Source organism: Malus domestica, chromosome 12 (genome assembly GCF_042453785.1).
Source record: "Malus domestica chromosome 12, GDT2T_hap1".
In the NCBI taxonomy this organism is placed as follows: Eukaryota; Viridiplantae; Streptophyta; class Magnoliopsida; order Rosales; family Rosaceae; genus Malus; species Malus domestica.
The window spans coordinates 21,550,894-21,568,330 of record NC_091672.1 but is presented as its reverse complement, the minus strand read 5'-3'; the positions used below and the strand labels follow the sequence as shown (position 1 = coordinate 21,568,330).

Below are 17,437 nucleotides of genomic sequence, written 5' to 3'. Positions count from 1 at the left end.
AGATAGAACGTATATCAAACATGCAATCCACCTGTGACATTCAGATCAAATATAAACATGCATGACTCATTACGCTTTGTGAAAACCCTTTGAAAAACATGCAACCCTTAAGACATGACATTCGTCCTAAGTGAAATTACAACTATCAATCACAAGAATCAATATTCAATCCTCTGGTGGTATTCCGACCGAATTGCGTCCAATTACTTATCTAAATATCCTAATGGTAGCTAAGCATTAATATATAGAGACAATTTAAACACAGTGATTAATAATTCAAAGTCTACATGCATAATATCATAAGCAATTAAATAAAAACTACATATTCATGTTAAGGCTCATGGCCTCGCTACTAGGGCGAAAGTTAGTTACGCATATTCATAATTAAAAAGAGTGAAAACACCTTGTAGAATAAAGTCTGAAAATTTCTATGTTTTTGCCAAATTCCTCACTCCAATATCACATCAAGAAGAAGAACTAGGGCCGGCCAAAAGGCTTATTTATACTACATAGAAAATCCAATCCTTCCTAGAAAAGGACTTAGAACAAAACTAGGAAACCAAATAAATTAGGAAATATAATCCTAAATTGATTAGGATAATCAGCCCAAAATCTACACGACCACGTTTTGGACCCATATCTGCTCCAAAACTGGCCCAAAATAGCTATATTTAAAGCTTCGACTATTCTGAACACTTCTCCAGAAGGTCACGAATCCATCAGAGGTCATCTTGAGCTCCAAAAATCGCAATTAAGCACAAAAACGTCACTTTCCAACACCGCACACTGCTTCTTTATTTCATTGCCAGAAAATAACCACTTGGTAGAAAAATCTGATATTTTGAAAGGTACAAGCTAATGGACTCATGAACATCCTCCAATTTGAATCACTTTAAAATTCATTCGTTTGATCATGTTTTGATTTAGAGGAAGTCGAATGTCCTATATTGAAAATATAAAGCAAAGTATCAAAATTCTACCAAAATAATTATCAAAACATACTATATTATATAAATGTCCTATATTATATAAAATCAACTCATCACATATATAAAGTAAATTGTAGCTATGGTCCCTAAACTTTAAGCCAATTGTAGGTTTGATCGATCCCTCAACTAAAATTCAATTAGATATAGTCCTTGAACTTCATAAAATGTGGAGCATCAGTGATTTTGTTCTAACACCGTCAAATATTCCGTTAAGGTGCTTACATGGCTAGCAGATGGGACCTACAAGTACAGTAAGAAGGAATAGTATTTGAAAACCCTTGACCAAAAAAAAAATATTTGAATACCCTAAAAACATAGTTCTCTGTACAATGGCAAGACTGTCACAATTACCACCAATTGACTCCATTTCCCTCAATTTTGATGTGCCGAACTCTTCCCAAACGGTCTAAAAATAAACCCCATTAGTTTTCCCCTCCGCATATGGTTCTCAAAACCCAGATCAAACCCAAATCGACAGTGAATGGAGTAACACTACCTGTAATTCTGAGGTCCCCATCTGCCCGAATAATGAAGATTGAAGGTAGTTTAATCTTGGAATGGGTAAGTATGTGGTGTGTGATTGCTTTGGTGTGCAGCTACGAGAGATATAGAGATCCTGGAATGGGGAGGATGAAAGATGGGAGAGGGCAATCATGTTTTATTTTTATTTTTGTTTCTTTTGTCGAATATTTATACTAAAAATCTAACTTATATACCTAATTCTTTATTCCATTCGACACCCATATTAATATAATTGTGGGTTCCATTGTACTACCACACAAGCATATTAACAGTAAACATAACGGAATGACCAATGCTCCATAGCTTGGCAAATTGAAAGGCCATATCTAATGGATTTTTAGTTGAGGGACCAAAGCTACAATTGACATAAAGTTAAGGGACCATAGCTATAATTTACTCGCATATATATTACACATGCCCAATTTGTCTATAAACTTAGAGAACTTTTCACTTGAAACTGCTTTGGTGAGAATGTCAGATACTCGATCTTCCGTTCTGATCGGAGGAACTTCACTTATTTTTCCTTATATTTTTTCTTTAGTAAAGAACATATCAACCTCAACATGCTTGGTCCTATCATGCTGTACATTATTGTGAGCAATATCACAAGTAGCCTTATTGTCATAAAACAACTTCATCGGCTGACTATGTTTGACACCCAAATCTCGTAACATAAATTTAAGCCATAAAATCTCACAGATACCAAGTGCCATATTTCTATATTCTGCTTCTGCGCTTGACCTTGCTATTACATTTTGCTTCTTGCTTCTCCATGTGACCAAGTTTCCACCAACAAAGGTAAAATAACCAGATGTAGAACACTTATCATCTGTCGAACCAGCCAGTCAGCATCCGTATAACCTTTAATTCTGAAATGACCATTCTTCTTGAACAAAATACCTTTTCCCGAACTTCCTTTCAAATAACTCAATATCCTCATAACGGCACTCATGTGTTGTTCTCTTGGATCATGCATGTATTGACTAACTACACTCAAGGTCCGCCCTAGTGTGTGCCAAATACATTAATCGTCCCACTGATATTTGATATTTCCCTTCATCAACTGGTACTTGGTTTGGATCAATACTGAGCTTCATTCTTTCTATCAAGGGAGTAGTCACATGTTTACATACAGACATATCGGTTTATTTCAATAGGTTAATAATATACTTTCTTTGGGATACAAAAATTCCTGACTTACACCTTGACACCTCAATCCTGATAAAATATTTTAGAGACTAAAGATCCTTCATCTCAAATTTAGTAAATAAATATTTCTGTAAAGCTGCACGCTTATTCGGATCGTTACCAGTGACTACTATGTCATCCATATATACAATGAATGTTGTAAGCTTTCCATTCTGATGCTTCAAGAATATTGTGTGATCACAATTACTCTGCTTATATCCAAATGCTTTCATGGACTTGGTAAACCTACCAAACCATGCTCTCGGAGATTGCTTCAACTCATACAATGATTTTCTAAGTCTACACACCTTTTGTCTATGCATGGTGGGAACGTTACTTCCTGGTAAGAGTTCCATGTATATCTCCTTGGTCAAATATCCATGTAAGAAGACATTTTTTACGTCAAACTGTTGTAGCAACCAATTTAAGCTTGCTGCTAAGGATTGTAAAACCTGGATTGTGTTGATTTTAGCCACTGATGTGAAGGTATCATTATAGTCAATCCAATACTTCTATGTATACCTTTTTGCCACCACCCTTGCTTTAAAACAGTCAACTGTTCCATCTACTTTGTATTTCATTGTATAGACCCACTTACATCCCACAGGTTTCTTGATAGTTGGCAAGTCTGTTACTTTGCAAGTAGCATTTTTCTTCAATGATCTCAATTCCTCATTCATTGCTTTTTTCCAGTGGACGTCTGCTAAGGCCTTCTGCATACTGTTAGGAATAGATACAGTAGATAATTGATAATTAAATAACTTATTTGATTTCGATAGGTGGCGAGTAGACACATAATTGTTCAATGGATATCTCACCCTGAATCTAAGTTTGGTTCACTCACATGATATTTGTGTTTACATTTAGGATCAGCCTCATACTAGGTTTAGGAATACCTCGATTAATGCGCTTTGGAAGATGACGAACTGGTGGATCATCTGTTGATTCGTGTCATACTCTATGTTTCCAAAAGTCACAGGCTGGCCCTATTGGCCTTGAAGCCCGCCAACCATAGGCTGGTCTTACTGTTTCTGACGTCTAGAAGCCATGGATTGGTCCTGTTGATCTTGAAGCCAGATCCTGCTGCTTCTAAAGCCCAAAAGATGTGGGCCGATTCTATTGGTTGTCCTGAAGCCTAAATGTCGTGGGCTCCTCAGCTAATGTGGGTTACTACACGTCAATTCCAATCGGGGTAACATAATCAAGGGTCCCAACTTCATCATCTCGTATCTCCCTCTGAAGTGAGGACTCAAACGAATCATAATACATCTCATTTTCATGAAAACCTACATCAATTGTGACAAACATTTTCTTGGTTAGAGGATGATAACAACGATAATCCTTTTGAGTTATGGCATATCCCAAAAATACCCAACAAGCAGCGCGAGGTTCAAGTTTACTATGTCTTTACGGTGGGTGGAGGTGGACAAATGCTACATATCCTAATACACATGGAGAAAGATTCAAAACTGGTGGACAATTAGTTTGAGACATGAGGGCTTGCAATGGTGTTTGGAAGTCAATGGTGTGAGATAAGAGATGGTTGATAAGATATGTTGCCGAAGTTAGGGCTTCGTCCCAATAATGTAAGGGGAGTTGTGCCGCGAAAAGAGAAGCATGAACTACCTCTAACAAGTATCTATTTTTCCATTCATCAACTTCATTCTGTTGAGTAGTAATTTTAGATGGACCCCACACATTAGAATGCACAGTCATAAAAGGAACACAACTTTGTTCAAACTCGAAGGAAAATTAGCTCTATGGCTTTTGGCCATTTCACAAACCCCAAACTTAAACTGAGAAACATTAGTCTTAGCAAACAAACAAGGAAATAGCTTATGTAAGTAACCAAATGAAGCGTGTCCAAGATGACAATGCCACATCCAGACGTCTGACACTTTATTATTCTCCCCCCGAGGTGAGCCAACTAAAAGAGCTTGAGCCAACAATCCAGTACTTTGTGATGTCAACTCCAAGTAGTATAGTTTTCCTCGTCTAATACCATAACCAATTGTCTTCCTCGTATAGATGTCATTGAAAATAAAAAAATAAGGCTAAAAAATAACCAAACAATGTAAGCCAAAGTTTATGTGTGCAATGGATAACAATTTATAATTTAAGGATGGAACCACAAGAATAGTATCAAGTTTCATGGCATTAGATAAAGTTGCAGTGCCTTCCCCGAGAATAAAGGCGGCATTACCATCAACGACATTGTCAATTGTTTGAGTGCAGAGTTTTAGAACTGGAACCTGTCTAGAATCATAAGTCATATGTTCAGTAGCCCCTAAATTAATTATCCATGTAGTATTCATAATAGTAGTATAAATGTATAGAGGTTTACCATCTTTACCTACCACGGCACTCAGGGTTAATGCTTGGTCAATTATACAATCTAATGTGTTTTTAGATTTAGCAACGGAAGCACATGTTTTGCCTGCCATAGTAGTGGTCTTGGCCTTGTCAGTATCACCCTTCATGGGTAAAAAAAAAAAAAATTCGTTGACAAAAATTTTGGGTAGCAAGTTAACTAGACAACAATTATTGGAGCAACAACGCAGATAATTGACTGGACGATCTTGTGTTGTGTTGATCGAGTCTGGGCAGCAACAATGTAGAAAGCTGCTCCCTGCTTGAGAATCAGGACGAAGCTGCAACAACACAAAGTTGTTCACTGATCACGAATCAGGACAACGCACCGAAGCCCTGGCACGGCTGAGAGGCGATGGTGATAATCAAGGGAATGTAAGGACAAGCGAAGAGGAAACACAGGGTTGCACACTGCAGATTTGTCTGGGTTGCAAGACTTTTTGCACATGTTCCTGTACAACAATGATGAAGGAATCACTCGCTGTCATTTAAGGATAACAACGACACTTAGTCACTTAGTGCAGTTTTCTACAACAATGGTACAAAAACATTGCTCGTTGATCATAGACCATGCTACTGTTATGCACGACAAGTTGGGTTTTAAATTGCGCGCTGAACCATTCAACACGGTGAGGTTTTTTTTTTTCTTTCTTTCTTTTTCGACCTGGCTCTGGTACCAAGAAGAGAATGATTTGAATCGTTATATTATTCTTCTCACTTTGAGGTATAATATACAGTCCTAGATCTGCCATGATAAGAAAAGGATAATTACAATAATTACAATCCCAGATTACAACGGATTAACCCTAACTCGGAAAACCTAAATTGTAGGAAACTATATACAAGTCAACATCAAGTTCCGGGACCCCCCATTGTTCTAAGCATAATATCTTACTTGAGCTGATTTCCTAGAGTGCAAACCATTAATATCAATCCCAACATTGTTGTTATTGATGTCACCTAATTCGATATTCTGTATGGTGTCAAGCTCTACAACAAAAGCACAATTGGTTTCATTGTCGTCGTTGGTGTTATTAAAAAGGCCTAGGTATTGGGTCAGAAAAGCTCCCGATTAAGCCACTGAAGAGCATACATTCACGATTAGGGCCACCCTCTGATAATAAACATGGACAACCTTCTAAGCGAAGTGTTTATTCATGGCTAGGCCCGCAAGGAGCACCATCCAAGTCATATCGGAGTAGGCAGCACGACGGACAAAGATAAACAGTCACTTAATATGGCTCAAGTTCAACCGACAACCTGCGAGTAACCCGATCCCCTGCTAGGAACGTACCACATGCATTGCGGCCTAGACCAATAGGTCACAACTGGGGGCAGTCGAAAGCTCCACTACCCTAGCAAAGGAAATTCAGGAAGAAGTAAAGAGGTTCCTGATCGAATGATTGCACGACTTTTAGTGTAATGAAGTTACGGATGAGGCGCTTTGACGGGACATGACTAACATAAGTAGGTCACCTTTCACATACGAGATCGAGCAGACAGAGCCTTCACGCAAGTTCATCATGCCATGTTTCACATCTTCCAAGAAAGATGGACACCCAAAGAGGCATGTAAAACACTACCGCGATGCAATGATCCTTTATCGGAACAATGATGCCCTCATGTGCAAGATATTCGCCACTACTTTGCAAGGCGAGGCACAAGACTGGTTCCACAGCCTACTGCCATAATCCATCCGGAGTTTCGATGAGCTTTCTTTGGTTTTCACCAAGGAATATTCATCTTATCGGTCGATCAAAAATAAGTCTAACCGTCTGTTCAACATTAAGAAAAACCCAAAGGAGTCGCTCTGCAACGACTCGATAACTAATGTAGCCTTCCAAAAAAGACTTTGAACAAACCACCCCCTATTTAAAAAAATTGACCATGAGAGAATATCTGACTCTGGCAGTCTCATTCACTATGTCAGAAAAGCATACACTTTGGGACGAGGCTCAACAAGCAGACATGACACCCCAGCAGCCTCGCAAAGAATCGACAGTAGCTCAAAAGAAGGAAAACATAAAGCAGTACTACAACAAAAGCAGGCCGAAGGTCAAGTGCAAGGACTGATCCTCGACTAAAGGAGGCTTGATGTCCAAGAACTATACTAAGTTAACGATCCTGATCCACCAAATCCTCCGCCACATCAAGAGTGAGCCATGGTTCAAGCTGCCGAAGCAATCAAGGGGAGACACCTCCAAGTTGGACCACATTTAGTACTGCATATTCCATTGAGATCTTGGTCACACGACCAACGACTGCTACACTTGAAGGTATTACCTAGAGAAGCTGGTGAAAGAAGGTGAGGTCAACAGATACTTGAACAAGCCAGCTGAGTAGCCTAGAAGAAACATAGACGCTAATAAAAAGTTGCTGACCAAGACAATTCGGATCGAGGGGATCTTCGTTGAATCCTAGCACTCGAGGGCCACCAACAACTCCAAGCAGAATAAGATCCAACAGGCTCTATTAGTCTCTTAGATCCAGGTAGTCAATACTTAACTTACCTATTGTTGGCTTCACTGAGCTGGATGTCGAAGGCGTCGACTTCCCACATGACGACACATTTTTTATATCTGTCTAAATAGCCCACGCTATAGTCAACAGAATGGTGGTTGATAACGGAAATATGATCAACCTACTTCAGTTCTTAGTAATTCAAAAGATAGGCCTAGAAAGCACAACCATATGCCAAACGGAGGTATTCACTAGATTCAACAGACACACCTCGACTACTATTGGCAACATAACACTTGACATGATAACACCTCCAGTTATCTCAAAACAAACGTTCACAATAGTAAGCAACATGTTTCCCTACAATGGGATTTTAGGACGACCTTGGCTGATAAAGCTGGATGCCGTAACCTCCGTCAAGTATCAAAAGATCTTATTCCACATCCTGGGATGAGTAGTCGGAGAAATCAAGTCTGACCAGGCCACATCTCGATGATGCACTATGCGAGTACTGAATGAGTCAAAGAAGATGGTTTCCAAATCAAGGTTTCAGCAGACAAGTCAAGAAAATGGTGTCCAAATCAATGCATCAGCAGGCGAGAATGGATGAAAACTGAAAAAAAACACCAAACACATTTTTCTTGTTCCTTAGCAGACGGAGAAGACGGCTAGAATTGGCTCACATCTGAACCCCAAGGAAAATAAGGAACTCACGACTTTCTTTAGTGAGAATCGTGATATCTTCGCTTGGTCACCTTCCGACATGCTTGGTATCGACCCCAATACAGCTTGCCACAAGCTGCATGTTGACCTTACTGCCAAACTGGTGATCCAAAAGAAAAGACACTTTGCACCCGAACAAGTGACGATCATTAAAGCATAAATCAATAAACTACTGGAGGCCGAGTTCATAAAAAAGGTAGCACACTCAGCATGGCTTGCCAATGTCATGCTAGTAAAGAAGAAAGAGAATGGCAAATGGAGAGTTTTCGTAGACTACACCCACCTCAACAAAGCATGCCCGAATAATCCTTATTTGGCCCTCCGAATCGACTTACTAGTTGATTCAACTTTAGGAAACTAGCTACTTAGTTTCTTGGACACATACTCCGGCTACAACCAAATAGCCATGCACAAGCCCAACAAGGAGAAAACTGCGTTCGTGATCGAGCGAGGTACCTACTGCTATAAAGTCATGCCTTTTGGCCTTAAGAACGCGGGAGCTACTTATCAATGGCTGGTAAATATGATGTTCAATAAGCAAATTGGAGTAACTATGGAAGTCTACGTCGACGACATCATGGTGAAAGGCAAGTAGCGGTCAGACCACATTGGTAACTTGGCGAAAACTTTCAACATTCTTAAAAAGTACAAAATGAAGCTCAATCCCACCAAATGCATGTTTGGAGTATCAGGCAGATTCTTATGGTACCTAGTAACCCAACGAGCAATCGAAGTACATCCAAACAATCCTAGAGATGAAGTCTCTAACTACCCTGAAGGAGACCCAAAGCTTGACTGGATGAGCAGCCTTTCTCAACCGCTTCCTCTCACAGCTCATTGATTGATGCAAGCCTTTTTTAAAGCAATCAAGAAGGCATAAGGAGATAAATGGGATGATGAGTGCGAAATAACTTTCCAAGATTTAAAGAAGTATCTTACATCACCTTCCTTAGTATTTAAGCCAAAAGCAGAGAAAGACTTATACATCTACTTGGCAGTTTCAAAAGTAGCAGTGAGCTTTGCTCTTATACAAGAAGAGCTGGGGGCCCAGCTATCGGTATTCTACACTTTCAAAGCTCTTTTCGATTTGGAAATCAAATATCTGAGATCTAGAAATTAATTTTCTCATTAGTTGTTGAGGCTGGGAAGCTCAGACCATATTTTCAAAATTATACAGTCATCGTTATGACCCTGTATCCTCTACGATCAATCTTACATGGTCCAAACACTTCTTAAGGATTACTAAAATGGACATTGGAACTTGGCTAGTACGGCTTAGTTTACCGACCTTGTAATGCAATAAAGGCCCAAGCCTTGGTAGATTTCATAGCAGAATTCCCACCTAGCCTAGGTGACGCATTAGCGTAGCCCAACGACACCCTTGAGGCAACCGAATATGCTATAGCTATACATGCCTTACCCAATGGAGACTTCTGGCATTTGCATGTTAACGGTGCATCCAACTACAAGGGCTCATGAGCAAGCATGGTCCTTATCACCCAGATGGTTTGATGCTCGAGAAAACGGTCACTCTAGGCTTTAAAGCATCCAACACCGAAACAGAGTATGAAGCCTTACTAGCAAGCCTCGGAATGACAAAAGACTTGGCGGTGAAAAAGCTCGCAATTCATTCTGATTCCCAGCTAATCACCAACCAGACTACCGGAGAGTACACAACAAAGCATCCAAGAATGGTGCAATACCTAGAGAAGGTACAAAAGCAGCTTGAGGCATTTCATACTTACACATTCACTTAAGTTTCAAGGGTAGACAACGCTCAGATGGATGCGCCAGCTGGTCTAGTCTCCGTCCTCGACCATCAACTCAAACGCTCTATTCCGGTGGAGTATCTGGAAAAACCAAGCATAACAGCCGAGGTGTCATAGGTTAGTACAACTCTGAACTGGCAAAGTCTCATCAAAGACTACCTAGTCAATGACACATTCCACATAAAAAGATTGGAGTCAAGAAAGCTCCAAACGAATGAAGCACGTTATTACATGTGGAATGATATTCTTGTTCGAAGATCCTACACCGAACCATATCTTCACTACTTACCGCCTCTTGATGACCTGAAGATTCTAAGTTCAATCTACGAAGGCATTTGTGGAAATCATTTTGGAGGCTGATATTTAGCACATAGTTATTTTAACATAAGCAACTACTGGCCTACTATGCATTATGATGCTAAGCAGTTAGTACAAAAGTACGACAACTACCAACGCTACAAGACAATACTAACACTGTATGCTAGCAAACTACACTCGAAGACAAGTCATTGGCCATTCATACAGTGTGCAATCGACCTGGTAGAGCCAATGTCGCCCGCTACTGGGGGCAGATGCATGATGATTGTGGCAACTGACTACTTCACTAAATGGGTGAAAGCAAAGGCCATGACAACCACAACTCAAATGGACATAGAGCACTTTATAAAAAGGAACATCATTTGTCAGTTCAGCATCCCTCTATCCATCATCACAGAAAATGGCCCGTAATTCGTAGGCAAAGATTTGGTGAAGTTCTTCTAGAAATATGGCATTAAGCAGTACATGTCCAAGCCAAGGTATCCCTAAGGCAATGGGCAAGTCGAGGCATCCAACAAGACAATCCTCGATTGCCTTAAAAAATCCCTTTCAGACAAAAAGGGAAAGTGGCCAGACAAACTTCCAGGATGTCTTTGGACTTAGTGCACCATCAAATGATATGCAACCGGTGTGACTCATTTCTCTTTGGCATTTGGTTAAGAAGCAATCATCCTCCTAATGTCATTATGCCAAGTATTAGCACTTTACTGCCAAACATCGATCATAACAAAAAAGAGATTGCCACAAACTTAGATCTAGCAGAGGAGGAACGCGAGCAGGTCATTACCCACATCGCATCCTGCCAGCAGCAGTTTATCTCCAGTTATAACTAAAAGGTAAAGATTCGACAGTTCTAGCTTGGAGATCTAGTCCTGAGAAAAGTCTTCATCACTGCCCGTAATGAAGGCTTCAAAGAGATGGATCTCATCTAGAAAGGTCTGTACAAGATTAGTAGAGTAGGCGGTACGGGTAGCTACACCCTTGCCACCATGAGCAACAAAGAGATCAAAAAGTAATGGAACGCCTATAATCTGAGGATGTACCACGCATGACCTCCTGCTACATTAAAGCTTAAAGACTTAAGCAGTTCGACGGGCACCACCTCGTAAACTGAGGATTATCCAATTGTTATGCAATTCTTACCTTACGGCTAAGTTTTCATTCATTTCACTCATTTTTCAATAAGGAATTCAGAAGTTATTCGCAACTTGGCTCGGCTGCATGCTTACAACAACTTATCACTCCTGCACTTCAATGAAGATCGCGCCTTTTTGGGGATTTATCGTAGGAATTGTACCCCCTAAAGACCAACCATGCTCTCCAATGTGATATGGTAAACTATACACTTCAAATATCCAGACATAGATGGGTCGGGCTGCCCTGGTGTAACTAGGTGCACGATGACATGCGCTAAGATCCCTAGAATTAGCCACAATGGTACTTTTCAAGGCTTAGATAACTGAAAGATTTTTGGTCTTTGGCCTAATCAGCGGGAAACCAAGCCTCAAAGACAGATGAGGCACATTACACAGTACACCTTATGGACGGCAGCCCTGGAACCCCAAAGTTGCTACTGAGTACGCCAAGGTAGCTTACGGTTTACAAAATACAGCCTACGGCTTGCCCTTCGAGTAGTTAGCCAAGCTAAACTTATACAACTACACATTTTTTTGAAAGGTTAACAGTTAGTGTGCACATACAAAACTTTATGTAGTGCTAACATGGTACGTAGTTGATAAGCTTTATGCAGTTGATAAGCTTCATCTCTGCCAAACGTGAAATGATCATTCAGATCTACACTGATTCCTAAAGTGTTGTGATACTTGCTTTGCAGCCTACATAATTGGTTACATAAAATGCAAAGTGTTCTTTCGGACCTTTGCCCACGAAATTCCATACAACCATGTACTTTTGCCACAAAAGGTTAGCGAATTTCATGCCCTAGAAATCTTTCTTATGTTGTGATGCAGGCCATATAGCTCAAAGGATCGAAGAAAACCGAAGCTAATAGCCAAGTGGTCATGCAAACTCATTTGCTTCTGTAAGTAAGGCGTCTGGCTACCGACCGTATGGTTAACAGCTTTGTAAAAGATCTACACCGAAACCTATGACTATATAGGCTACGCAGGCTTGTCTGTTTATGGAAAAGTAGCACGTCTGTCGCTAATCTAAAGGTTAAAGGTTAGGCGTAAACAAAAGAGGCAAAGATGAAGAAAAGCAAAGGAAACAAGTTTATTAAATTTTCTAGCAAAATTGATAAACCAAGAACAAAGGCCTATAAAGTTCGAGCAAAAGAAAAAACAACAAGGAAAATAAAGAAAATCCTAAAGGCTACCTAGGAAACTACTCTTCAGCATCTTGGACATCCCACTACTACTCGGCTGCTACACCTTCAGCACGCCACATTTTCAGAATTATCTAGAACTTCACCCTCGGCTGCCCCAGCCTAAGCACCGACCTTTCCGACTACCTCACCAATGAAAGCCTCGAAAGTAAAGGCAAGAAAATTTTTCAAACAAATAGAGAAGGTCTCGAAGTCTTTTCCAGCAAACTCAAAGTTAGACAGCCTACCGAAAAGGTGATCCAACCTTTTCACTCTTCAACTGGTCGTTCTCCTCGAGTAGACAAACACAGATGCACTACAAATCATCCACTTCCTTCTTCAGACTTTTGTTGATCTTTAGCACACATTGGAGTTCCAACACTTGAAGTTCAAGCTTATCATGATCTTCCGGAAGTGGATTACTTGATTACAAGCAGCAATCAACTCTTCATCCTTTGCATAGGTAGCAAAATGAAGCTCTGAAATGGTATGCAAGATCTTGAATCTGAGGTATATAATGACTAATCTCCTTATCTGAACTTTCATACTTAACTTGTATCGCATCAAACCTAGCCATCAAGTCATCGATCTTCTGGCGAGTTGTCTCAAGTTGCAAAGAAGTGGGGGTAGATATATTGAACCCCTTCAAAGTAACGAGCTCATGTTCCAACTTTTTTATATTCTCAGTAGAAGTATAAGCCTAAGTTTCCATAGTTGTTGTCATCTCCTTGGTACCCTTGGTATTTTCTTAGTGAAGGAGCATAAACTCGGCTGCCAGAATCACCATTTTCTGCATCATAGCAAACAAAGCTGTCTTTTTATATTGGGTCATATGCTTCGCAAAAGAAATTGAGCAAACAACCTAAATGACGCCAGCAACAAGTTTGGCACACACTTTCATGTCTTCAAGAAAATCAAGCTTTAAAAGCTCACAGATGTCTGTATACTCTTCAGAAATAGGCTTGGTAGATTTCTCACAACTGCCCATGCTAGTAGACTCATCTTTCTCATCATGCGAACCAATCTCAGTAGCAAGAGGAATAGGCCCATGCACCACTTTAGTAACAGAGTTTACCTTATTGCTCTTTATAATAGCAAGAATCTCCAAATGTGAATCGAACTTAACTCTTAATGGACGTCTTGGTATAGACTTTGGCATTGGGGGCACAATGGAATCTCTACGCTGAGCAATCCTATCAGCAATCGTACTAGCCATTTTCAGCATGGCAGACGTCACATGCTCATATCTAGCAGCATTTTCTTTCTTTCCCTTAGAAAAAGTCAAGTCAATTACAAATTTCTCGGCAGTAGGCAGACCCTTATGAGCAGTGGAGGAAGTCTTCAGTTTTTTCTCAACCAATATCTTTTGAGCATGCGTGGAATGTCTCTTTTTTCCACTTTCATTTGCAAAAGGGTCGACGACAGTGATCGGACGAGCAAATAACTTCGATTTATCTCCTCTCTTAGGGGCAGCCCACATGTCTTCCAATGAAAAGGACTAAGCAGCCAACGCCATTCAATGTACTCAGCAGGGATACCTAAAGCAATGTGCACCTTCTTCATATCTTTAGAACTTTTGGGAGCTAGCGAAATTCCGAATCTACATAGACAAAAGAGGATAATTAGTAAACCAGAGAACAGCTCACTAGAATCACAAAGCAACCTAAAAACTAAGCAGTTTACTTACCGGTGATGAAAATTGTCGGAACGCCCAACTCAGGAAAAGAATCAGACTCCCACTTTCCACTTATCTGCAAAGTTTCCTTGGCCCAATCATGATCTTATTTGCTCAAATGATTAAAGAGCCTATGGCAAAATCGCAACTACCTAACTCAACCAATACGACCTATGTCAAAGAAGAACCAGAATTCATTGATTATTAGATCTAAGTCAAAGAATTGGCTCAGATTGATGAATCTTACCATCACGTGGACCGCATTTGGAGAACACTGAGCGGGGGCACACTTCATGAAGAAAAGTACTTCTTGGAAGAAACTTGGGATAGGAAAAGTAATCCCAACACAAAGTAGTAAGGGTGAAACTTGATAGCGTTCCGCCCCAGTACATGGCCCACGGCTGCTCCCCTCCTTGACATGTTTCACATGCACCCCAAACGGAGTGGAATGCCTATATGCTTTGAGGAAGTCTCTAAACGAGTCATCAGAATTGATTTTGACGTGAGCAGCCTTAAAGTAGACCACTTTACTCAAAGACCTGCCTTGACGATACAACGACGACACATCATCATGCTCTTATGGCTTAAAGAAGACATGCTCGAAGAAATTCTACAAAGATGCAAGAAAGAATAGCCAAGGGAGCCCAGCCTATGCTGCCTCCCTATCTCTCTCTTCTCGACCCAATGGCCCACAACCCAAAGCCAACATGAGGGGACAATTGCCCCGGCACCTCCTTCATCTATCCCGCACAAGCTGAAGCCTAGCACTTCACAACCTTGGCCTACGCTAGCCAAGCCTAGCGCATCTCATTGGTGATCTAAGCCGAGCCCCAACTCACCTTCGCGACCCACGCCACTGCAGCCAACCCTCTAGCCATGTCGAGTCGACAGCAGCAACCATAACGCTACAGCAACTCCATGGCTTTCCTAGCCACTTTGGTCACATCCTTAATCCCCATTGAGCCAAATTTCAAGCCATGAGGCTCCAAAAAATAAGAAGACAAGGAAATTAATTTTTTCTTACCTTAGTATGGCGTGAAGACAAAGAAAACAACAAAAGACGGTTCTTTGCACAGGCAAGCAAAGAAGATTGCTAGGAGACGAGGAACAAATATCCTCTAGCTTTCTCTCTTTCTTGTAGGGTTAAATAATTGCTCTTCAAAGATTTAATGTTATACTTAAAGTAGACTTAAATAGACTTTGGAGGTAATTTATTCCCTTTCCTAGAAGAATCTAATTTCCAATCAAAGCGGGAATCTACATCAAAATAGAAAACAATCTTATGTTTCCTTAAGCAATTGGAGCTCTCTACAACCACTTCCCTTTCCTGCGAGCAGCCCAACAGGTGTGGGAGCATTTATGGAGCAAAAAATAATCCGAAAAATCATGGAGGTGACACATGGATTTTTTGGTGAAAAGACGAGATTACCCTTGAAGCATACGGGAATTCCCACGCACATACAACAGACAATAACTGCTCAATCAAGGAAGAGTCAAATTTGACCAATATGAAATTTATTTCATATTCCTCTCACACTCATCATCTATCCCTTAATGATTTTATTCAAAAGGTAACTCCCAAAACTTCCTATTTAAACCAGGAATAATTGTCATGTTAATTGCAAGATATTATTTCACATAATATCTTGCAATTATTCACCCATTACCCCCAAATATGGTCAGTCACTCTCCATCCAAAGGGCCCACTCTCCTATAAATACATCTATTATCCCACTAAAATGCTAAGTCATTGGCTACCCGTAAACTCCTAAATACATTATTTTCAAAATTCTAACTTTTGCATTAGAGATTCTTCCGCCAAAGCCCCCTATTCATCGTGGGAGCGTGAGGTTTTTGGCCTCAATCGAAAATGTTATTATTTTGCATGTGCATTTTTGTCAAAGAAAGAGACGGCAAAGTTTGCATCCACAATCTAGCCTTAGATTAGCGGACCGGAAGCCATTGTAGGTGAAACTAACATTTTCAGCTACTGCTAGGTTTACTAGTAGAAATATTATGGATAAGGATCCCATTCGGATCCAAATGGTGGGGATTCTAGGGATCCTTATATCCTAGCCGTTCATCGTATATCGTGCGGTCAATTTTCGTCAGGTACTATTTGTGTTTACTTTTAAATAATAAAATTCAAATGATTTTTTACCGCATGATATACGATGAACGGCTAAAATGTGAGCATTCCTAGGATCCCTACCATTGGGATCCTCATCTAAATATTACAAGCCTGAAAAACACGGCTACCATTCTTAATTCTTTGTCAAGTCCTCTAAACTTTCAGTACATATATACTTTAGTTTTAAGACTTACCACAGGTATATAAAAGAAAAATCGAAGCATCTGAGATGACAGTAGACAGATAGACCTTCGTTGTCGCTCTAATTACACATGTCGTTTTTGTGTCCAATGCTCTCACCACTAGTAACTGGTCCATCCCCCCGATGAAAAGTACTTCTTCCATTATTTAAGGCTTGTAACATCCCACATCGTCCAGAGGAGTAAATCTTGTAAGCCTTATATGTATATTCATATCTCTATTTAGCACGAGGCCTTTTGGGAGCTTACTGGCTTCGGGTTCCATCAGAACTCCGAAGTTAAGCGAGTTCGCGTGAGAGCAATCCCAGGATAGGTGACCCACTGGGAAGTTCTCGTATGAGTTCCTAGAAACAAAACCGTGAGGGCGTGGTCGGGGCCCAAAGCGGACAATATCGTGCTACGGTAGAGTCGAGCCCGGGATGTGGTAGGGGCCCGGGCCAGGATGTGACATTCAAAGTTGCATGGGTAATTCATAAATAATTAGTAAATCTACATAGGATTGTTAAGATGACAGCAGAATCCTAATGCTTTTCCAAACTTATTTCTCAAAACCTTTTCTTTTTTATCTGATTTCTTCTTAATTGGTTACTAGTTGTTTTTCCTAAATTGCTTTTATTAAATTTGTTTTTATTATATGTAAATTCAAAATCAACCCTTTCTAATCCTTGTTTTCAAATAATTAACTAAGATTTTGGTTTTGCATAAATTGTTTTAGATAACTCATGTGGGAACGACCTTGCATAAGCATTTTTACTACAATTACTTTGTT

The 17,437-nt window shown here is 40.2% G+C and overlaps 1 protein-coding gene across 1 annotated transcript in view; it reads left to right on the top strand.

Moving 5' to 3' along the window:
• Positions 1-305: 305 nt before the first annotated feature.
• Positions 306-17,437, top strand: part of LOC103423432 (light-harvesting complex-like protein OHP1, chloroplastic) — a 90,215-nt gene continuing 73,083 nt past the window's right edge. Inside the window, exon 1 of the mRNA XM_008361519.4 lies at positions 306-318. The gene's annotated coding sequence lies outside the window, so the exon portion shown is untranslated. The remainder of the gene's footprint in view (positions 319-17,437) is intronic.